We start from the raw sequence: 24,200 nt of genomic DNA on the forward strand, positions 1-24,200 counted from the left end.
CACGCAGTTCTCCCCGCATACGTTTCCCGGCAAAGATTACTGTGGTGCAAGCTGCCGCGCCGACGGCAGCTTGTCACGTCGGGAGTGACGTCACTAGCCTTTCGTATATATAAGAAGCGCCCTAGCAACTAGTTTCGATGTTGTTGCAGCATCGCTATGGGCTGCAGCGTGATGTCAAAATTACCGTTACTACCATTACTGTGAAGCGATAAAGCGTTGCATATACCCCCCGCAGCAGTGTTAGTGGTACTTTTCAACAGCTTCGCTGGACATCCATTTTCGCAGAGCCCGGATGGCGAGTCAATTTTTTTAAACTATGCGACATAACTGACAAAACTATTACAAATTTAACTATACATCACCACAACCAGATGCCTTTCTTTCATTTTTTTTCTTCTATATTACTCCTCAATTTCCTTAGTGTCGCTAGCACCAGGACGCTTTTAAGTGCCACCTAAGATGGGTTTTCCTCGTCCAATGGCGACGGGCAGAACGGTGACCTTGAGTTAGTGAGCTGTATTAAGCCGCATGGCTTGGCTTCCTTGCTTCGATATTTTAAATCTATATCAGGTTATGCATGGACTGACACAACGCCTTCCGAAATAACCCCCGATAGCTGCCGGCGTAAAACCATCATTACCCAGATAAGCTAGCTAAGCAACCAGAGCGATAAGATCACAGCAAGTAGGAGTGTCTTCCTTCAGAGTTCGTAGTTACTACACAAATATCCCTCCACGACTAGTGCTTCTGATGTGAAATCTTTAATTTATGTGGCCTTATTACAGAGTGATAAACTACTGAACCAAAACTTGCGTACTAACTCCTGCTTTATGACGTCAATTCCCGAGTCTATCATGCATAAGTGCGGAAAAATACCCTTCGCGCGAAAATCGCCCAGTACGTCAACGTATAGTTTCCGAGAATAGAGTCTTTCTTTGTTTGTTTCGTTTTGCCTAACCGGGTGACCGGACACAAACGAGCGTTAATTAGGCGCAGTGAGGAAGTTGCAAACGCGCTCTTATTAAAGACAGTTCCACGGTCATACGACCGCGCAGTCAGGCGCGGCACCAAAATGGTCTGTGATTACGGGAAAACTACGCATACATAGCCGTACATAACCGGAACTCAACTAACAGAGCGTGCAAATAAATACAGCCATCGTTAGAATGCAAAAGGGAAAACAAAAGTTAACAAAGATCAAAAGAAACGCGAGAGGCAAGAACAAAAATTTTTCTTCTCGCTTAAACACCGCAGGCCTGGTTTGCGGAGGGTCTTCCTTGCAACGCGGTCAATCATCCGCGAAGAGAGTGGCGCGCGTGGCCATCATGTATAAACCTTTTTTAATTTTCAAGCGTTAATGCTTGCTTATATACGTGGGAATGGCACGCTCTGATGTACGCGCACGAGCTCGCAGCACGCACGATCGTTTCAATTAGCGGCGATAGTATACGGCCCCGCTTTGAACTCCTAGCGAGAACCGGTTTTATAACGGAGTAAGGACAAAAAAAGAAAGAAAGAAAAAGAAGCAAGGATGGTTAGAAGTATACAAAATGCAAAGCAGCGTATACGACGGAGGCGCGTGCACCCCCCCTCCCCCCCTCCCGCCGCCCGCCGCCTTTCATATCGCAACGTAATAACCTCCTGACGGCGGCATAAAGGTTTTTGTACATATACAGAGTGTTCTCGGGAGAACGAAAACGCCGATGCTGCTGTTACCCGCGAAGTATAAGTCCTTTAATTTTCCTGTAAAGATATAGCCGGTATCAAGCGGGAGAGCGAATCTGTAATTTGAACTTGACAAAGAGACGCGAGCGTGTGGGTAGTTCCCGGTTTCCCCTTCTTTTTCTTATCTTCTTCCTTTTTTAAGGCAAGGAGCCAATCATCTTTGAGATTACACGGCGCGTGCTTCTTTTGGCGCGCGTGGCATATAAGACCACGAGGTGCGGGCATTTAGGCGAAACAGCAGTTATGTTCAGCACGCGTCGTGTGCTCGCGCCCGCTTCGACGTCGAGGAAAAGTTCCTGCGTGATATACTTACGCGGCATTTTCAAGGTAATAGCTAGTTTTAGCATGTCGCAATCGCCCAGTGGCGCTCTCTATAGAGCATCGCAGCAGGAGCCGAAGGTTCACTGGCCGCCGTATATTTAAGTTCGGCGTAACACGAACGCGGCAGCGCGCAGCGTGGAATTGCGCTTCGCTAAAGCTCTCTGATCATCGGTAAATGGCCGACTACGTGCAAGAAAGGAACATTGCGACACGAGTGGCTACGCGCGCAGCGAATGGACGCGAGACCACAGCCTGCACTTTCGAAGCTCTGTACGATCGTATAGTATACTGTCGAAGTTTCGCCTCGCGTAGCCCTATTACGCGTTACATTTAGCAGCGGCATTTGGCACTGCGGCACACGGTGCCGACGAGCGTTACTGCGAGAGCTTTCACAAAGCTCTGCAGTCCGATGCGCCGAGCTCTTACGCAAGCCCTTCCTCATTAGCGGCCAAGAAATTTTGCCGGCATGGTTCCTTATTCGCACGTCGATTGCGACGCTTGTTTAAAGAGGCTATGAACTTTGGATTGACAGGAAACAACACAGGGAATATCAAAACGCAACTGCGCAACAGTGACGCTACCTCACACGTTTTCCTTTTTTCTTTATTTTTGTTCCGTTCTCTGAGTTTGCCACTTGTAGGGCTCCAAGAGTTTCGTTCCAAGAGCTCCAAAGTGCCGTCGCCTTACGGTCGCTTGAAGAAGCGCTGAATCTAGCGATGCAGGTGTGTCGCCTGTGGCGATTTCCAGATAAAGAAAATAGTGCGAAAGAGAATGACTAGAGGGTGCACCCAAAACAGTTCGGAAAGTGCGGCGAGGTTATCTTGCGCCTGTGTCGGCTGCACCGCGGAAACTGGCACGAGCTCTTGTAAGAGCATCACTGCAGCTCTTTTTAGTGCTATAGCATACGTGCCCACCGGAAAGTGCCCCTAAACCTCATTTCGTCCCATGCAGGGGCGCTGGTAATGCATTCCCAAAGAAAGCATACCTCCGAATCTCTATTGACATCAACTGTAAAGCTTCAGTCACTCGATTTCGCCTGTGACCGCATGCCTTTATGCGTTTAGTCCTTACATGAATGAATAAATAATAACTGCCGCTTGTGAGCGATGAAATCGATTCCAAGGCTCCGTTGGTTCGAGGCTTAATTAAAGTTTACAGCTCACCTTCCATTACTGCGTTGAGAGACGTTGCATCCGGCGGAAGACAGCTGTACACTAAGCACAAAAAGCCTTCGAACGAGGTTTGAGCGATGGACCACTGCAGGTGCGTTCACCCCATCGGAGCCACGAGGCGGAGAACCGGGCAAGTCACGCTGTTACTCCTTAGCGGAGTGATCGAGTGGACAGAGGGCGCCACAGGTCAGCTTCAGCGAAATCGGTCCCCCTCCTCTCCCTCCCTCTCTCATTTTTTTCCATTATAGGCGATGCACCGGCCTCCACATACGGAAGTTGCGTAAAAATAGCTCTAGCGACGAGTTCGAGATTCAGAAGCAACGCGGACATAATGGTTTTTCACTGCGCAGTGCACAGACGTCCCAGAACGTGCGGTGCATGCGACGTAGGCGTGCCCGTGTGGACTAAAACGGCCATGTCAGATGAGCATAGTACTGCTGTTCATTGTCCTTACGCGTCGACGAGCGCAGGCAGCAACAGCGAATCCCTGTTGCGGACTTCGCCTCAATAATATTAGCAAGATACCTCGAAGCATATGGCGGAGTCCCTGCTGCGAGACTAATGTCGTCTGCACGCGACTTACCAGGCCTTGTGCAGACGACGTTACGGCGTCTGGAGAGAAATAACCAGCGTAACAGTCGCCCCTTGAAAGCCGAGACGGATTACACTCAGAAAACGCAGTGCGCCCGAAAGGTAATTGTTTTCAGCCTAGGTTCTCAGAGGGAGCCAACTTTGTGTGCTTCTTCTTGTATACCCGTGCTGTTCAATCTGGCAGCGGTGGACGCGGAGTCTGAATGATCATGTGCAAAAGTCACGCCAATAAGAAACAGCAAAGGATACTTCGCGAGATTTAATGAGGCAGGGGAGATTCCCCTCGCAGTTCGACCGGGTCTTTGCTTTAAGAGAGCACACAAGTTCACGAAAGCATTGTTGGTGGCGGAAGGCTCACTCCTGCAGACTGGCGGGCGCCATGACTACCCCGTACATAACTTTAGCGCCATATTCAGAAATGTATCTTAACTTGAAGCCCATGCTTTACGTGATCCAGATGACGCCTGGCACGATCGTACGTGCCCAAGACGGCGCTGTCATTTCCTTCGGGGCGTTCACGTCAGGTGTTATTCTGACCAAGTTAAGCACGGGCTTAAGTTAGGGTGCATTTCTGAGTACGGGGGTTAGTCATTCAACCTGCACCTAAATGATAATGCAGACTCTAGCTAAACTATCCATAAAACACGAATGCCTAAATATGAGGGACTATACTTCTGCCCTTAGTTTCTTTCGCACAAAAGGTTAGCATTTATAAAAATCGAAACTCTTACATGGATTGCTGGACAACAGTGCAGCACCGAAAACATCCTTCTATCGCCGTCTGCCATGAATCGGGATCTGTTTTTGTCGCTTTGGTTGCCACGCGGCATAACGTCTCTGTGAAACTAAATATAGGCACGCAGGCCCGTTCCATACAGCGATACTGCAATAGTGACTTATAAAATGTGTTGTTACGAGGTAAAATGCATGAAGCGATATGCTTGGGAAGTTTTGTCCTAGTGGGACGTTTGTTTTGACGTGTGTTCGTTATTGAACTTACCAAAAGCACGAATTTTCCAGCTTCTATCAAAGAACAAATCAGTAGGGTTTATGACCTTTTTATTTCCATCGTTCTCCTTTGGAATGTTCTTGCACACGGCTTGGAGTTTATTAAAGACGGCTACACTTCCCCTCGCTGCCCTCGAAAAAATAAATTGAAATAAAGCAATACATTCAGTCCTGCACTGATTCTTTCCTTGCCACGTTGAACGTTTCATAGCCTGTTCGTAATGTTGGTCACCGGAGAACCGTCTATGCGTTCACGAAGCATAAGTACGAAAGCTCAAGAACTGAAAATAATTATGCCTTCATGGAAACGCCCACTTACTCTATCAGTACTGCTCTGCAAGAACAACGGCAAAGTGAACGATAAGGCGAGTAACGTTCTGCCAGATGTGGTAGACCAGTTCACTATATGTCATTTCGTCTTTCGCAACCAGAAATGTCATCACCATTTCATCTTCAAGCCTCAACGCTTTTCTTTTTCTCTATATCGCCGTCTCCAACTTCGATTGGCAAGTAACACCGATACACCTGGACTTGAACCCATGTTTCCGTGCTCGAAAGGTCGGAATCTGCCGTACCGAGAAAGATAACTTTAACGCTTCGTGCGTTTATAGAGCAGAAAGGACAGGATGAAGGTAACGTGTGGCGTTTCCCCTGAATCTAGGACCAGATTCGCCAATGTTCGTGTCGCGTACAATTCCTTCTACATAGTTTCGCGCATTTTGAACGCAAAGTAGAAGTGCACTAAATAATAATAAAAAATGTTCTACCTCCCCCGCCAGCCAGGTTAACATCTCCCGCGCTTCAGTTAAGTCAGCATCTGTCTCGCTACTTCGCCCTTTCAGCTCCGATGCTACTCATGCGCATTCGTTTACTCAATCGCCCGTGTAAACGGACCATCGCGAAAGAGCAAGTTTGGAATGAAGAGCTTCCCTGATCTTGCCTGTACATCTTCTTTCTGCCTTCATTTTGAATGTAACGCATCCAACTTCATTTTGCATGTAAACACCAAGTGCACTTTTCTACAGGTGTCTTTCTCTACTGGTGCGACCGCTTAAATCCCTCATCTCCTCCCCAATGCTGATTGGCGTGAAGACTCGTGATAATGAAGCGTAAAGAGCAATAAAGTGCTAAATGGGGCCGGTTGGGCCTCCTGTTCGCGCAGTTATTCGTTTTTTTTTCCCAAGTGTAGACAGACAGACACAGAAAACCTACACACAACAAGGGCTTACTAAAACTTTTTTATACAAACGAGGAATATATGTATGTGTAGGTGAAGGACACAGGCAGGAGTCGACAACAGAAGCGCGGGAAAATAAAATGGAACCTGGCAGAGGTCGGGTGCCGCCAAGATAGTGAAAAATCGCGTTCTGATATGGAGGGTCAGCTTATGTATACATGTCGTAGTTATTGTCAGTTAGAAACCGCACGATTGCGGCACGTGATCCATGCCATGTTTTATCTTTATTTTCCCTCGTTTTAGGTGTTCGTGCACTTCCTCTGTATCTGCTTCACATATCGACTGTGTATGTATGTTGCTCGTTTGAATAAACAAGCTTTATTAAGCGCTTGTTGCGCCTTGGTTAACTGTGGCTGTCTGTCTCCGCTTCAATAGCCATCTGAACCTATAACAACTATAACTCATCTCTCGACTCTCCTGTAGTACGTCTAGGCAAATATGCACACGCTGTAATCTGCGTTTCAATAGAGAGATTTCTCACTTCTTTCTGGACTGCACAGGACCGTGCCGTCATAGCCTAAATAAAAAGAAAGAAAGAAAGAAAGAAAGAAGAGGAAGGAGCTTCGCAACGGCCGTTGGTGTCATCGCATGCACCACTGTTCAAACCCTTTTACAAGCCTGTTGCCCCGCGGCGACAATGCGCCCTTCTAAAAGCCGCCTAATTATCGCCGCTCCTCCCTCAGAGGAGCGAGAGTGCTTTGCATGCAAGCCGCAGCGGGCGGATAAAGAGGCGAAAGGCGCAAGTATCTGCGGTTAAGAGAGCGCTCGTTGTTTCGGAGCTGCTTCTGTCAGGCTTGCAGTTGCTGTCAAAGACGCTTTGCTGCTTGACTGTTCCCTGTAAGGGCCGTGTTTCTTTAAAAGAGAGGAGGGGGAAGGGGGGGGGGGGTAACGAACTGTTGGACCGGTTCTTTGAATAGTCGGCGGGTGTCGCAAGCGACTGTACACACTGGTTCCGAAGTACTGTGCAGTGTTATGAACACTGGCTACACAAGAGGCTTGAAGAGGCTGTTTGTAGTCCGCAGAGAAAGGAAATAGCGCCGGCGGTGTTTATCAAGTTTGCGATTTATGTACTGTTCGAACGAAGCACGCGTACTTGGTTCGAAGAGAGCTTAGTCCATGTCAAGGAAGGGCTCAGTAAAAGCGCAATGTTACGCGCACGAAAGCAACGTGGCGTCGTGCTGGAACTTCAGTAGCGTTCTAAAATGAGAATCCCGCCTTAGGCGCAAGTTGGGCTTAGTCGCTTTGCGACAGAAAATGCCGAAACAACAACACAACGAGAATCGGCTGGAACCCTCGAGTCAAATTTCGAGGGCTCGGCTTATCGCAGGCGACACTTTCTCAGTAATGGCTTCGCTGTGTGTGTTGCGCCGCGGTCATACCGTCGGGGTATTCGAAGCGCACACTTGTCAACACGTGCGTGCATTTCTTCAGTACGAAATTTAATCACACTCCTGTTACCGCAAGATCGTGACGACTTCTCCTTTTCAAAAGACATTCTTATCGTTATCTCGAAAAAAAAAAATAGAAGTAATGACGAAAACGCTGATTTCACGTCGGTCGTTATGCAGCGCCTTCGACTGAGGGCGTTCTCGGTTGGACACAGACGTCTACAGGATGTCTAAAGAAGACATAAATGTTGTTAGCAACTCGTGAGAAGGAACGGTTGGCGTGTTTTCAGTGGCACTTAACAAAAAAGTAAGAAGAGTAACAGCTCTATCCTCGCGTCTGCTACATGTGTGCAGAGTTTATTGACGACATCGGTGCCTCTCAAAGGGCCGCGAACAAACGTAGACGAGCCCTTACGAAGTATAAGTAATCCACATCTATCCCGTGAGCTATATTTAAACTCGTAGAGTGAGAGAGAGAAAGAAAGAAAGCACTCCCTGGAGTGTAACTCAGAATTAAAGTGTGTCGTACTTACTTACGGGCGGAGTACAAATTTCGATAGGCTCAGACGTACTGGAGAAGAAGTAAACCCGCGTATTTACACCTATTCTACGGGAATTCCCTTATAAACGCGTGGACTTATACACATTTGTGTTATATGCAGACCCTCCGCACTCTACAACTAAACATCCACCCGTCCCATAACTATACAGTGGCCAGCAAACCCCCATGATGAGATTGTGCTTCGCGCGATCTTTCATTCCCTCGTGATCGCACGGCGAACATGTCGAATTCCAAGAGATCATCGAATATGACGATTGTTAGGTTCTCTTATAACTGCTGTATATAACGCCCATGTACAACCTGCAGGAAGTGTCAGTAGACAGTCTGTTACGTTTACTGAGAGAAATGTGTACACATCCTATACAACCACAAATACAACCGCACCCTTTAGTCGTATAGCCACTGGACATATGAGCACATAATGTAGCACGTTGCCGCTGACCATCAAGAGGTATCCGCACGTCGCGTAAATGAACGCATCCGCTCCCGCATATGGCACGTGTTCGCAAACCCTGCAAGCTGACGCGGTCCACAGCCTTCAAACCACTGCACTGTACTACCGAGGCGAGGCGAGGAGGACATAGAGAGGCGCACGTTTCGACCATGAAAACACATAAGGCCGGCCGTGTAATGGATGGCCCGTCTACTCCAAGCGCTGCAGCGGCGGCGAGGCGCACACACACGCAAACATCGGAAGCGAAAGCCATTTAACTCGCTCTCGTTCGCGGGTGTCGCTGAACGGTCAGAGGCCGCGCGTGCTTGTGAACCGGACAGCGACGCACCGGCCCCAGGATGCCAATGGAGGAAGTGTCGTTATCCTGTGACGGAGATGAGGCTTCGTCGCATGGCTCGCTGTCACCAGCACCGGCACGCCGCAAGAAGATCGCGGAGTGCTCCAGCACAGTGTGGACGCACTGTAAACGTGTAGACGTGCGCGGGGACTGGAGGAATTGTAGACGGAGACAGCAGCCTTGTAGGAGACACTTCAATCTTGCTTCTGATTTGGGATTCTCGGCCCACGATGATATTTACCCGTTCATTGCTACCACTCGCCCCCCCCCCGCCCGTACCATCGTTGCGATACGTAAATGACGATACAACTGCATGCACCGCATTGGTGTTAAATGCAGCATCACACAATCATTGGATCTGCACTGTGTATGGAGAGGTTGGTAAAAAAGCACCTGCGGTCTATAAATTATCAGTCTTCGTTATTCGTTGCTTCAGTGGTGGATAACCACGAGAATGGCTATAAGAAAGACAAAAACGCAAGTAGACAGTACGGTGATTTCTTTGCATACAAAGCAGCAAGCGTCATGGTATAGTGTAAGAGGGAACGCAAAAGCGACTAAAATGTACAGCAATATAGATTTTACGAAGTGGCAAGACAAACAGCAAAGAAACAATGGAGTCATAGCTCTTGAATACCCGTTTCTTTAAGACCAATTAACCACCCGCTTACACAAAGCCTTATCATCATTGCACGCATATTTGTTGCCCTGTCACCTGTTACCTGTCATTCGAGATGTATACGGGAAAACTGTACGGTGCTGCAATACATAGCCCATAGCGGAAACGGCCCGTTCGCAGGTTAGGCGCCAGAGTTGTCGATAAGCTATAACGAATTCAAGTCACGAACGCGCTGCAGGTTTCAATGTAAGCGACGCAGCCAACAGCTTCGACTGAATGTCTATAGACTAAGCCTATGTCACCGGTATACAAGCAGTCCGGCGGAGCGCACCGAGTGTCGCGGCGAGCAATCTAGGATCTCTTTGACGGGCACGTATAACGGCTACAGGAAGACACGTGTGCAGCGTGTCTCCCTTGAGCTGGGCCGTTATCAAGCTACGAAAAGAACAGCTACGAGCACGCGCCCGTAGGAACGAGGGTTCGTACAACGACTGCTAGACTGCGACATCTCCTGACCGGAAGGCGACCTCAGCCGCCGAGGTAGAGATTGCACTGCTGAAAGAAGCGGGCTGTTCAAAGCAGAAGATCACTCAGAGGGCTAGGCTTACGGCGTGTACCCCATTTTCAGAGCACTCAGTGAACCGAATGAACTAGAAAAACCAAAATGGATACTTCAAAGTACACGTACACATCGACACGGCGCTTCGCAATCGAGCGTATCGACGCGACCTTCTAAAGATTAGAGGAAACAGGCTGACAAGACGCCGGACAGCTCTGAGTGAGCTAAAGAGAAGGATAAGAAAGGGGTCGGGAGCACTTAAACCCACTGACTGAGAGACAAGCGTGTCGACGTGTTCCTGACTCCAGATAGCAAGATACGCTGACACGGACCGGTCGTTGTTTCCGACGGCCCGATGTGGCGCGCTCTCTCTTCGACTCCGAAAACAAGAGTCGTTCTGGTGTTGGCGCGACCACTGTGGCCAATCGTAGATTATCCATGGAACGCGACACTCCTTCACCTGTAAGACAAGCCGCGCGCTTCAGCGCTCAGCGCTGCAGTCATTTCCTCTCTCTTTTTCTTCCGCAAGGCGACGAGGAGACGAGAAACAACGCTACCCTGAACGAGTTTAGGAGAGTTCGCGTACGAAATCAATGTCTTCTGCGCGCCGCGCATCAAAGTGTGCCTGTTTTAAAATGCCACGGAAGCTGGGTCGATCGGAGCGGTACACACGGAAGCGCACAACGGGCCTCGTTGTATCGGCGCTCCCGTGTAGTCGGCGACCCGTGATAACCTTCCGCCGTGACCCGCTCGGCATCTGAGCAGTTCTGAGGGCTGGCTTTGGGCGCGACGCCGCCATTTGCCATGCGTTGTTTCACGTGGAAAGAGCCAGTTTTGAACCGACCCGCCTTGTTGGACGAGCGTGCCAGGGAACGCGGTGGTACCGCTGAGGCGATAACACCGCATACAGTAGAGGTTACTGGGGCATTTCTGCTATTTCAAGCGAGAATATACAAACAAGGAGTTAATTGTTAACTAGTACGGAACGAAACTGGCGGCACTGGCGAGAAGCTGGCTTTAACTTTGTCCTTGGGTGAAAGTCATGCGAAGGCTCACTGTTGAACAGGAACGCTCTTAGGCCAGAAGATAAGTGCCAGGTAGTGTTGTTACGTCTGCGCGTATCCACAGGTCCAGCAGTGAAGCTAATTCTCGGAAATGTGCCCGATGTTCAAAAGGGGAACGCATAGTTTCACGAGTATTTTCTTTTTTCGTATCCCTGTTCAGTCATTTATTACTACCTTCCGACCGTTTTCCATCGTGTCCCATTTCCCCGTTACTCAATATCTAAACCATTATTGCCTTTTTACAGATGCATTCCTCATTATTCCATCATTATACGCGACGAAACCACCTTCACCCCTGGCCATAAGCCTTGGCTGTGGTTTTGGTCAGCTCGACGATTCTTCGAAATATGGTCGTTAAAAAGTTGTGTCTCATAGCTCCCCACTCAAGCAATAGCGAGAAGGGAAACGAAGAAAGTTTTAGATTGTAGTCATTTCCTTGCGGTTTCTCGCGTAGGCTATAGTTGGCGTCCAGCTTCTGAGATCACGGGCTCAATTACCGACCGTGGCAGCCGCGTTGTGATGGAAGCGGAAAGCTGAAACGATGGCTTGAATATATATAATCACCTGTGTGGCCCGAAATAAATGCCGGGACACCTACTACAACGTTCTGAGTCAAGATGTGGCTATGGGACGCTAAACCCAATAAATAAGTAAGCAAACAGACAAGTCACAAATGTTTCGGCGTCAATAGATCTCCAGTGTGCACGTCCTTTGCAACCTGAACAAAAGCAAAAAAAAAAAAAGAGAAAGAAACGAAAAAGAACGTTGACCTTAGGACCTTAGACTTGATGGAATTATGAGAGCGCGATGGCTGTAGTCGAATGTTTTTTAGTCTTTGAGATTTGTCATCTTGCCTTTTTTTTCCACTTTCGTTCCCTTCTTCTTATTTTTCATATCTCCGTTTCAGACCCTTCTTTCCCAAAGAGTAGACAGGCATGGGCCCCTTCCGGTGGCAGGCCTGCCAGCCTGCTCCTTCCCTTCTTTCTTTTTTCTTTTGTATATAAGTTTTCAAACCAAATAAGTAAATTACCATTTCAACTGCCAGTTCGGCAGCCTCCCGCGCTTTCCTCAAATCCCTCGCTTGGGGTGCACGGCGTAACACAGAGCACAACCAGGGCCTAGCTCGATGGAAGTGCTTCCACCTTGCGAAAATACCTCAGCCGGAACCACCATCGGTCAAGGCGGTTCTAAAGTATATACGGCGGAAGAACCATAACACCGCATGACCGCACAGATGCCATTCCCACGAGGAAGGGTCATATATGGTCATAAAACGGAGAAGGAACAGCGCGCTAACGGAACAGACCTAAAGGCGCCAAAACGAAATACGAACTAAAACAGAAAGAAAAAAAAGAAGGGGGGGCGGGGGCGGTGATACGAAAGTCCCAGCGGAAACCAACGCCCACAGCGTCATCTCTTCGACACGACCGACATGTGCGGGATAGAAATGTTCCGCCTCCGTGGCTCCGCCAATCGCATCCGAAACGACAAAATGCGAAACTTACACACACGCACACGCATACACAAACAGACGAAAGAGTGAAAGAAAACGAGCGAGCGGTCCTGCAGCACGTTGGTCGTCGCTTTCTTTTCGCTCTGTCTTGATGCTCCCGTTTCGACGCGTGAAACCGGCAGCGTGATGGCGATATCGAAGAACCATTTAAAGACGATTTCGGTCTTGTCGTGATGACGGCATTGAGAGAAAGGAGAACGGCGCCGGCAGGAAAGAACTGCCTCTGATGACCTGGCGAGACCGACTGTGTTCGAAGATCAAATGGGCATATGGCTTCGCGGAGTCATTCTAACGGTTCTCCTTTATTCATTTCTCTCTTTGCCTTTTTTGTTTCTTTCTTTTGAGAGACGCTTTATCTGCGCGTGTTTGTGTGGGCGTGGTCACTGTTGCTTCCTCCGATCTTGTGTACCCATGTCTCTTAACGCCCCTCAATACATAGTCCTGTGTGCACGGCCATCACCAGATTTCTCTTCCTCTCTCTTTGTTGGCCGGTCACTGCGCTGTTTGCGCAGTCGTATCTCTATGGCTTTTACATAATCGTCGCAAGGAAATATATGTGCGGCTGTTCCCATAGTGCTAGTGGTACTCTGCGTTGACACTGTGTGACACTATGTAACGCCTTCGCAGACTGCGTGACAGCGCCCACGGAAACAGTTCTGTATTGTATGTGTTTGCGTGTGTGCGTGCGTTTTCTTCTCTATTCTTTCTCTTATCTATCGCGACCCTTTCCCCCTCCCATGGTACAGCGTAGCCAACCGGAGATGATCTTTGGTTAACCTCTTTGTCTTTCCTCTCTCTCTCTCTCTCTCTCTCTCTCTCTCTGCGGCTGAAAACGACGAGTTGCATCTTTGATCGCAGATGATGCCCACAAAACGCCTAAAGGTCGAGGCTACAAATTTTCACTCTGGCTAAGCTGATTATAAATGAATACTAATAATATTAAAGTCATCTTGGCAAAGCTGTAGGGTTGGCAATTATGTAAATTTCTTTGTAGCCGCCTTTGAATGGCGTCTAAGCTGAAGACGCTGGTGCGGTTAGCGGATAATGACGTACATACATGCCATTTCGTTGCCTCCGAGATATTACAGCGCACCAGGGACAATGACGGGCGCCACCTGGTCTCGGAGGTCACGCCGAGCAGTCGCGCTGGCTCTCAACGTTCGCGGTCACGTGGCACTGCCTGAGGCGCTCTGTACGTATCAGCACTATCTAAAGCGAGGCTTTTTTACGCGGTACAATATTTCTTTGCAGTTGGTCAATAAACGCGCTCACTGTGCTCACAGCGAAACGCGACAAGTGCTGAATCAATAGTGTACTACGTAAGAATACCAGAAAAGTGGGAAGAAAGATAGGGTAGAGAGTACAGTTTGGTGTCTTTGCGATCTGTCCTATCTTGCTTTCCACCCTTCTATTTTGGGCAGTATAGATTGCTCAAGTATGAACCAACCAGTCCGTAACAGAGTACTTCCGAGACAAATCTATCCGCCTGCTTTCTTTCACAAGTATTTCGCGTACGTGCTCTACACTCGAAGCAGAGCCAACCTGGCGCCATCATTGTTCGATGAGGGTAAAGTGTCCCAGTGTACGGTCAACCTGATTAATGCAAAGCCAACCTGTTCCCGCGCTAGGTCCTTTACCCCGCTTCTTTCGCTGCACTGGAGTATACCGAGCGACCGCATATCGTGGTCGAATAACTCGCATCGTTCCACGCTCCGAAAGCCACCTCCGGCTCGAGGCTATTGTAACACAAAGGTGCGAGTTGTTTCAGCGCCGCGATTTTTCCACGGAGACAAAAACACAACTTTCGAACAGCGCGCGCTCTCGCGAGCTCCAGTCCCGCCGCAGCGCTTTTAATCGATTCTCGCCCGTCCGGCCTGCCTGCATATTTTCGGGCGGCTTGCCCCCCCCCCCCCTCCCACTCCCCTTCTTTCTTCAGCGAGTGTAGGCAGAGCCAGCTTCCATAGCCGGGTCGCCCCCTTTTGTATGCCGCCGAGCTCGATGGCGAAGCACCGAGACTGCGGCCGTGTGTGCTGGCGGGCAATTAATTTTGCCTCCACCACCGTCGGTCCGTCCGTCCGTCCGTTCTCGGTAAATTCTGGCTGGCAAAGCCAGAATATATCGCCTCCTTCGTCCCGCCCCCTTTTCCCTCCACCCACCCTATTGCCACGTACCTCTTGCCTCGGGCATCGCCTTTTCTTCTTGGAGGAGCCCATAGCGGCAGGGGTGGCGGCCGACTTTTCGCACCGAAGCTATTCGTTCGTGTCGTAAAGCAGCCGCGAAAAGCGAGGAACCACGCGCGCCGAACGACGGCCGCCACTTTCTCTTTCAGGGGGGGGGGGGGGGGGGGGGGGGGGGCGCCGAAGGGATGGGAGGCCGAGGAAGGCGGTAGGGGGCTGCGAAATAGCGTGCCCAACGGCAGTATACTACTTCTGCGTGGACGTACGCGTTTCCTAACCAGAGCTCTCACTTTCTCCTTACCGCCTCTGTTCGTTTACCTCTGCTTGATTTATTTGCCGTTATGTTTTCTTCGCCCCAACGCGCTATTTCGCGTTAGGGAGGCTTTACCCGCGAGCAAGGAAGACCCTCGTTCGACGATGCGCGATCAGAATATGCTTTTCTTCTTATTATTCCTTTAGTCGGAGCCGCTTTGATTTGTACCGCATTTCCTGGTGTACAGCGCGCACCCTGTGTGTTTCGTCTGCGGGGAGTGAATACCAAATGAACACAAATCGTAGCGGGACAAGCGAGGGCAGGCTTTGTACGGCCACCAAATGCCGCAGTGCCACCCAACGATAACGACCGAACGATGCCGGTGTAGGCCTGAGGCCCCTAAGAAGCCGAACTGGTGGTGCGATCGTGCGGCGATGTGAAATTCCAGGTGCGTTGGGAACGTGTTCTTCTGCGGCGAGCGCAGAAGAGACCTGTTTTTTTCGTGACAGTCACCTTAGACTCCTTCACCCGTGAGAACCAACCTAGAAAGCTGAGGGAAAGACAGAAAACCTTTTTCTTCTTTTATTCAACATCTCTGTGATCTAGTGTAGAGAGAGAAAAATTACATTCTTTGACGGAGGCTTGAGACATTTGCCTGATTATGTGTGTTCGTTTGCTTCTCCATATGATGAGTTTCTGTGTCTCTCTCCCTCCTTCTCACCGTATGATGAGGATGCCATTCGAAATGACGCCTTCATTCATTGTACAGATGCGCACAACATACACAAGCGTACACCGTTAGCGACGCATGCTTGACGCGTTACGTCATGCTACATTTGTAGCACAGCAGTCTTTTTACCTCGTCCTCGTGTTTTTCTTGTGATTGCACTCAAATCGCTGAACAAATAAAATGGAAAGCATGACAGGGAATGCAACCAAATACAGGTCTTGTTTGCTACCCTATACGCATATGAAGGGGAGGAAGAAAGAAGGGAGGTAAGAAAGAAGAATAAGAGAGAGAGAGAGAGAGCACGAAGAGTGCGTCCATCTTGAGCCGCTCACTGAAACTACAGTCGGTCACAGGGATATATTAAGTTCAGGAAAGCTGAAATAACGTATGGATCGCATAGCACAGTCTGCAGCACATGAAATTTCGGGCGGTTACCGAATTAAAGTCCGTGGACTGTAGGCCGAAACATGCGGCATTTCGGCCCGCGCGTTTCTTGCAAATGTCCCGCCACTGCCTTTCTATACTACTTCTTTCGGTATCCTTCTTTTGTGCTTTTTCTTTAACCCATCTATCGTTGCTGCATTATTTCGGGTTAGGAGAACGTGCCTAAACAAGCCGCTGGTTCAACGATGCCTTCGGATTACGCTTTCTTGAGCATGGAGAGACTTTTGCCCTTTTGCCTAAATGATTCTCAACTTGTTTTTTTTTTTTTTTTTCAGTTCTTGTGAGCTCCAGCTCGATGTTAAACTTGGCTGGACCAAGGAGGCTGTTCGTTCAACGATTCCGGGGGATTACGTTTGCTTCGATTACGTGACTGGAATTATTCGTATGGTGGGAGAGCCAGTCCCGGAGAATCTGGTTTTGCCGGTTAAAGAAACTATTTTCGACGGTGTTAGGAGGTAATGGAAGAAGGAAAAGAAAAGCTGATATCGTAGCGGAGCCTTTGTCTGTACTAAGAGGTTTAAGTCCGAATGTATATATGATGGAAGCGCTTCCTTCTTTTTCTTTTTTTCTTTCTTCCTTTTTCTTTAATCCAGCGCATTACTGAATTCACTCGCCTAAGTAGAAACAACCCAACGAAAGAAATATATATAAGCAGAACCTTATTTCTATTTGTTACCAGAGCCACACCAAGGCAGACGCTGAAGTTGAGCGCAGCATAAGCATTTTCAAGTTAACTCGAGAGATATTTGAGCACCACGACAGAAACGTGCGTACTGTATGAAGTAAATTTCATTACAGATGGATTAAAGGAACTAATAGGCGATAGTGCACTCTCACTTCGCTGCGACCGTTTCAACGACGGGACTTCTCCTCACTCATGTACGGCAACTGCATCGAAGCATGCACCTCATAAGAAATAAGTCCGACGATGAGTTAGGCGTCTCGGATAGAAGTATACTGCGACCAAATATGTATACCCATAACTTGCGGGCCTAATTCGCCGTGCGGCTATAAATATGCGCTCTACACAGAGACGCGAGGTACAGCTGCACGTAATCTGGGTTTCACCGACTATAGTCGGTTCAGAATACGCACCACAAGGTGTCTGAACACGCCACCTCCCAGCTTCGAAACCCGAGCCCATAAGCTCAAGCGGGTGGTATCATCTTCCGGTTCGAGCTATGACGGTGCTCGAAGCGCCGGTGCGTATTTTCACGCAGCTGTTCCAGGTCGCGATGGCCAGTTGTTAGCATTAGATTAAGCTATACGGCACGGCGCGTTGTCAGCGCACTAGACTGCCCTCATTAAATAAACACATACCGGCCGGCCGCTACCTGCTTCTACCGGGACAGTGAAATTCGCTCTCTACGAAGTATAACTAAATCTATGAGAAGCCAGAATTGCAACCTAATTTCTCAAACAACAAGCTCACTGCGCCCATTTATTGAATAACACCCTCTGAAACCCAGGAAAAAGAAAGAGTGCGTTGCGAGAAAAGGAAGGTGCGTAAAAGTGAAAATAAAAAAAAGAAAGGTGGATGGGCGAGCATTCTCCTCTCGTTAAATATGCAGGTTAATATATATATATATATATATATATATATATATATATATATATATATATATATATATATATATATATATATATATATATATATATATATCATTTACTGGGAGAGGCCTTCGTCCTGGGCAGTGGACAGAAAAATAGGCTGTTGCTGCTGCGGATGATGATGATGATGATGACGACGACGATGATGATGATGAGGATGACATTTTTCTTTCGTTCGAGCAGCCATTTTGATGAGGTACCAAATAACAATGGCTCTAAGAGAAGTGCAACGACCGTATACTGCGTACTGCTTTTCTTGCAAAGTATTATAAAATCTCGCTGCTTCCGCTCCTACGCTGCTTCGATTGCTGTCTAGCAAGGCCACGCGCCACCTTGGCCAAATAAAGAAAAGTGTCGATAAGCGGCACGCTAAACGTGACACAGACACCGCTCTCTCTCATACTGTAGGGCTTAGCTTAGCAGGAACTCAAAACGCTCCTGCGAGAGAATGTGCTAAACGAAGACCGTTTTTTTGTGTGAACGGAACAAACGAAAAGGGTGAAGGAGCTAGAGATGAGTCAGCAAGAAAGTATACAAGTACACGAAACTCCACGCACGCTGACATAAGACACGAAACTGCGGAGCCGCTAAATAGGGTTTAGAAAAAAAAAAACGGAAGAAAACGTAGAAATAAGGAGCAAACATCACCAAGAGCCAAGAGACCAACTTCCGCGCTCAAAGGAAACTTTGGAAGAAACTTTCGGGGACTGACGCGTATACGTTTGATAGAATCGATAACTATAGATATTCGGGGAGCGTGCAAACAGAGAGAAGGGAGCAAGAGAGTTTAAGCGAGGAGACTCGAGAAAGCACGATCAGGGAAAAAAAAAAAGAAATGTTAAGGAAAGAAAAAGACGGGTGAACACACTGCCACAGACGTGTTTACACTTTGAAGCCTTCGCCGACGCCGCCTGCGGCTGCGCCAATCTTTTACTCCTGGTGTACCAAGACTGTCGTTCTTTTTTCTTCTCTCTGCTCTTTCCCGTCGCCACTCCTTTTGTTCGGCTATAAGGAAGCAACTTTCGACTTTATCGTCTTCGTCTTTCGGATGACTTTGCGCGTCGATGGCTGGTTGCTGCCGGCGCGTTATAGAAAGCCACCGCCACTGCAAGTCCGCTTTTCGTGCTTCTTATATAGTACGCCACTCCCGGGTGCACAGAGCGCGGGGTATGCGATGGGCCCGGCAAGGCGGCTTCTTTCGCAACCGCAAACACTTTGTAAGCAAGCGAAGGCGTTTACGCAGTGCTCCCCCGTGTGTTCCTTGCGGCAATTTTGCGCGTTCTTCTTTTGCCTACTTGACCGCAATGTTTGAGGCCTCTTGTCTCCCTTGTCTTTACTTTTTACTGCGAAGCTGTTTATGACTGGGTTCCATGCATTTTTCGTGTCCGTCAACAAATCTGTGTGAGCAAAAACTATCGTCATCAGCAACGGCTCGTGCCACTGCTCGCTAGCACAGCCGGCTCGTTAGCGCCTCTTGGAGTAACCAGGCGAACACGCTCTCTGCCACTGCTCGCGCGTTCGTCGTCCTCTTTCACAGGTGGCTCCTTTGCCGCTCATCATGCCAGCGTTTCCATACTGCCCCTCCCTATGCGAAGGCGCTTACGGCACTGGCCAACTGCCAGTCGGTGCTGTGATTTCCGTCTCAAATGATTTGCCTCAGTATCTCGCGAAATGAAAACACGAATGTATAACACGAATGAAGGAGGGCATTTAAGATGATGGTTATATAACATAGATGGTTAACCAGCGAAGCTGAAAGGTGCGGCCCCGGTGTTTATCACTGGGTTATTCCCGACATATTATTCAACGACGGCTTGGTAGGCTGCCGGATCCTCTATACGCAGTTGCTATTTGCGCTCGGCTGCGCGAGCCTGTTCTTGTGCCCCGGCTGCAGCATCGCCACGGTGTAGACGAGCACGTTGCCAGTCCTGCTCGCGCCGCTGCCGATCGAAAGCTGCCTGCTCCTCAGGAGTACGTATGACGCATGGCCTACCTATTTCGGAGCCGGAGAGAAACTGCTGCGCGCGCGCTCGGCTGCGACGGAGAGCAACGACGTCACTACTGGCGCAGCCAATGGCGTGCCTCTCTTTCTTTTTTTTTTTACGCATGCGCATGGGGTTGCGCTAAACCCCCTTTAGGTTGAGCCTGAAGAGTTCTTGAGAGACGTTGCTTCCTTTGGCGAAGTATTCTCGCCGCTAGGGTGCGCGCGTGCGGCGTTCGAGCTAGAAGGAGCAAATCGGTCGCTCGGTGATCTCAGTATGCAGTTTTATGTGTGGACTACATCTGCTCGATGAAGGGCAATAAATATCCAGCTATGCCTGCGTCGGTACCAACCTTTGGCGGTTTCTGAATGGTCATAGGCGCCTTGAACATCAATATTGAGCATATCTTCCCCCCATTACACTTCCGCGTTTAACGATGTTGTTCACTTTGTGATCACTCCTGCGGTCACCTATTCTAATAGCGTAATATTCGAATAAAGGCTGGTCATTGCCACCATGAGACAACGAACAGGTTAGGAAATTCGGGGAAGCTGTAGTGAAAGGCATAAATCAGTCATACGCCGACATTTCAACCTGGCGAACTGCCTCGTTCGTCGGTACTTGTTGCGCAACTGACTTCCTTCCAAGATTCAGTTTGACCAGCAAAATATAGGGGACAAATGCATCACTTGACACTTTGTTTCAGGGAAGATATTTAAGTAGCGCTTGTTGTTCCCTTACCTAATTCCGCGTGGGATAGAGCCTTTAACTAGCGCCTCTGTAGCGGTGGTGTAGGTGGATATACAGGGCGTTTCGCATAACTTTAGCTAAACTTTAAAGATATGCAAATACCACGTTGCTGGGCCGAACCAAGGTATTGTTGTTTGCCGTCACTTGAACATACTCAGAGTTCTCTCTTTTTTTTTTTTTTTTGCATTTCGCCTGATTAGCTGAAAAAGTGTCAATGACGAAATTGTACAGCAACATGAAAAACTGCCCATACAGCTTTCTGTTGCTCAGTACGTGCTACATAAGGCTGTTTTTCCCGAACGTGAAAGAAGCCCGTGAATACAGGCAATATTCCCGCGTGGCTGGCCGCTCGAGACAACAGTGGCGTCTGGGAAGCGCGCTGATCTTGCACCCCGGAGGCCTGGGTTCGATTCCCACCCATACCGAAATTTACATCTAATATATTTCAAAGGCATTAGTTTACTTTGTTTGCGGGATGCTTGCTGAGAAATTTGACGTCGGTCCGAGTATTTTTTACGTGTTTCTACTACTCTTTGTCGTCGGCCATTTTTGGTACCGTCATTCGGTCACGCCGCCGGCTACAACGCCAAATTTTCGCGTAATGGGGCATGTAATGGCGATTGTACATGTTCGTAGAGTATTCTGCACTTAGAAAAGTATAGATCACCTTGAAATTTAGGAGAATGAAGTCAGATAAAGTGTAATAACCAAAGCCACACGAACGTTTGAGTCCACAAGTACGAAGATAAGACCAATCCATATACTTCCCATCATTCCTACGGTGCCTCAATGATCGTTGCGCCATAGTTTCCTTTAGTAAAAACTCTCTGTTCATAGCTCGAAGGTACGCTCAGCGGCGTTCCATTCGACATTAATGCTTTCGCATTCACAACTCATAAGAAGTGTTTCGGTGTCCTCGGCATATTATTATTCATGTTTTCTCTCATAAGAATGCGAGCTCGCGAGAAAGTGATGCAGCCGCGTTTTCATTCGTTCGCAACTCCGCTTCTACAGTTTCATTGAGGCAAAACATGGACAGTGGCTGAGAGGGCGTATTTATTGAAATGATTCACTGATCCATCCACTGTTAACGATGCGTCCACTGATGCACTTAAAGGATATACGCGTACATGGCTGAGACTACAGATAAACGCCCACAGACTCATATTTACCTGTATAAGTGAGTCGGATCGATTATACGGCAAACTTCTTTCCGATAAAAAGTGAATAGGCGTTCTAGTGGTAGTGTTTTTATTACTGGTTGGGTGCGGTGCCTTTAACAGTGCACCGTACGTTGTTTCAAAGCACGTAAGTGTCAATGTATGCGTACTTGCAACGTGTTTCGCAAGGTCAGGAAACGGCAGCATACAAAGAAGCCGCACTCCTTCACCTCATCCTGTTCCGGAAACAATCTTCCGAGGGCATCCCGCCACTCCCACAGTTAAGGCGATCTGCAGGAGCAGTCTCGCTGCGAACGTTGCCGTATAAGCTTTCACAGCATCCAGTCCACGCAGACCGCAGCGTCCGCGATCGGCGTTCTTTCGAACACGCCGGAAACACTATCATCAAGCAAAAGAACCGCATGCGAAGGAACGACCGAGAAAGCGCTACAAGAAGATTACTGCGCTATCCGTAGCGCGGCGAGCCATGTATACGTACAGCGCCCACTGTTTTCCGTATACGGCGGCAACAAAACGCGCCCGGTTTTTGGACGTGGTATGGGTGTGTGGTGCGGGTGCAGCCCGCCCCCGCCATTCCATACTTCTTCCTTCCGGGGAAACGCCGCCGCAACCAACTACCAGGCAGTAAAACCGGGCGCGCAGCTCCGAGCTCACACTATGGGATGTCTACAGCCCCAGAGGCTGCGCGGCGCGAAACACAACCGGACGGGCCCGTCAAGCCGGGCTCCATAAAGCTTCTTTACAGCCCCGAGCGGCCGCGCCGATAAACCGCGGCGAAGCGAAAAACCCGACGCTACGCAGCCAGCCGAGGAGTGTATACAACGGGCGGGAGAACAACGAAACGCAAGGAGCGGGGCAGTTTGGGAAGGCTTCGGGAAGGCGGGAGAGTTTGACGAGGACGCAAACAAAGAGGTATACAGACGTAGCGAAGGACGGGAAGCAGACGGAGCTGGTTAATAACAGGGACCCCAGGCGGTGCTCGCACACGTTCCGCGCACTTCCTCTTGTACGGCCGAAAAGCAGGCAGTGTAGCGAAAAACACAAGAGGCGGCGCTAGCGAAACTGCGTATAAGAGGCTTAAACCCAGTCTTCCATTCGCCAGTACAACCGCGACGACCGAGGGTTGTTACCAGATAAAGAGGTGCATTCCTCCGCGGCTCCTAGACGGCCGGAAGCGGGAACGGCAGCCGGAACTTGGATGTCTGGCGGTGGCCACATGCGGCGTGCGTATATTTCTGGCTACAACGCGTCTGGGATGCCACGAAACGCGCGGTTTATGCGGCAGCCGTCACTCCTTCGTACCACGTTGTTCACCTCGCACAAACTGGCTATCACTCCCGGAGGGAATGTCAGTTTGGTTCCGAGATACCTTGAGACCTATACAGCGAAGGAGTCGGTGGCGCTCATTTCGCACCTTCAGTGAATGTGGTAGAGATTCACAACGGAAAAGGATTAAAAGTACGCATAAGCCATGCGAACATTCTTACTGCTGCCCAACAGTCTATAGGGAAGGGGATAGAAAGAAGGAAATGGGGAAAACAGAAGTACAGTCTAGGCCACATGGTCAAGAACTGTAAGAAAGAAGAAAATCTTACGTATTCAGAACAATTTTGGAAACTGGGTCTCGGATACGCAGAGCACCCAAGAAAGGGTTAGCCTTCGTCAAATTCGTGAGCCACTCGAAGGTGGACCGCCGAAAGCAGAGCGTGGTGGACACCGCGACTCACGCTGGTCAAAGACAGGCGATGTTAGCCGATATATACCTGAGTGTCTTCGGGCGCCATCACATCATCGGAAGGCATGTAGGGTTAAACGGAGTCCAACTGGAGACGTCGGATGTAGTACGGAAGGAACGTCGAATACATCAGAGCGTGACTGAGAACTTTTCTCCTTCTTATCTTTCAGTCCCCTTTCCCCCTTCGCCAGTGCAGGGTAGCCAACCGGGCTCAGCCTGCCTGCCTTTCTCTTTCTACCTTTCTCTTATCACTTCTTTCTTTCTCTCGTTTCTAGGTGTACAGCTTTAAGATGTATAAAAGCCCTTGTATTATTACTATATCCTAGGGGCAGCAAACATTTTTCTCGAACAAGCTGTCCACAAGATCATGACTTAGGGAAAGCAGGACCCATTTACCCGTAAAATCTCGGATTGACATGTCTTTCAGCGTGCGTACATTTCGCGACCGAGATATATGGTGTAGGACAAAATGAAACATAGCATTGTACCCGAGCTCCGATGAGCGTTGTACTTCGTTCTAGTATAGTTTCCCTTTACCAAATACACTAAAGGCTCGTAAGGAACGGCGCACGGACCTTCAATTTTCTCTCGAAGCCGTCGAAAAAGACCGCCATAACTATAGGTTAGCTCACGCGAACGAGAAATCACAGCCGGGAACGGTCGCCACATATTACACGTCGCGATCGCTACCACGTTTGAATCAAGCAGACTCCTTTAAAGTGCCGCTCTCAAATCGCTCTGGTTAGGCGCGCCATTATACGAAAAAAAAAGAAGAAAAAAAGGCTCC

Source organism: Dermacentor andersoni, chromosome 11, assembly GCF_023375885.2.
Source record: "Dermacentor andersoni chromosome 11, qqDerAnde1_hic_scaffold, whole genome shotgun sequence".
In the NCBI taxonomy this organism is placed as follows: domain Eukaryota; kingdom Metazoa; phylum Arthropoda; class Arachnida; order Ixodida; family Ixodidae; genus Dermacentor; species Dermacentor andersoni.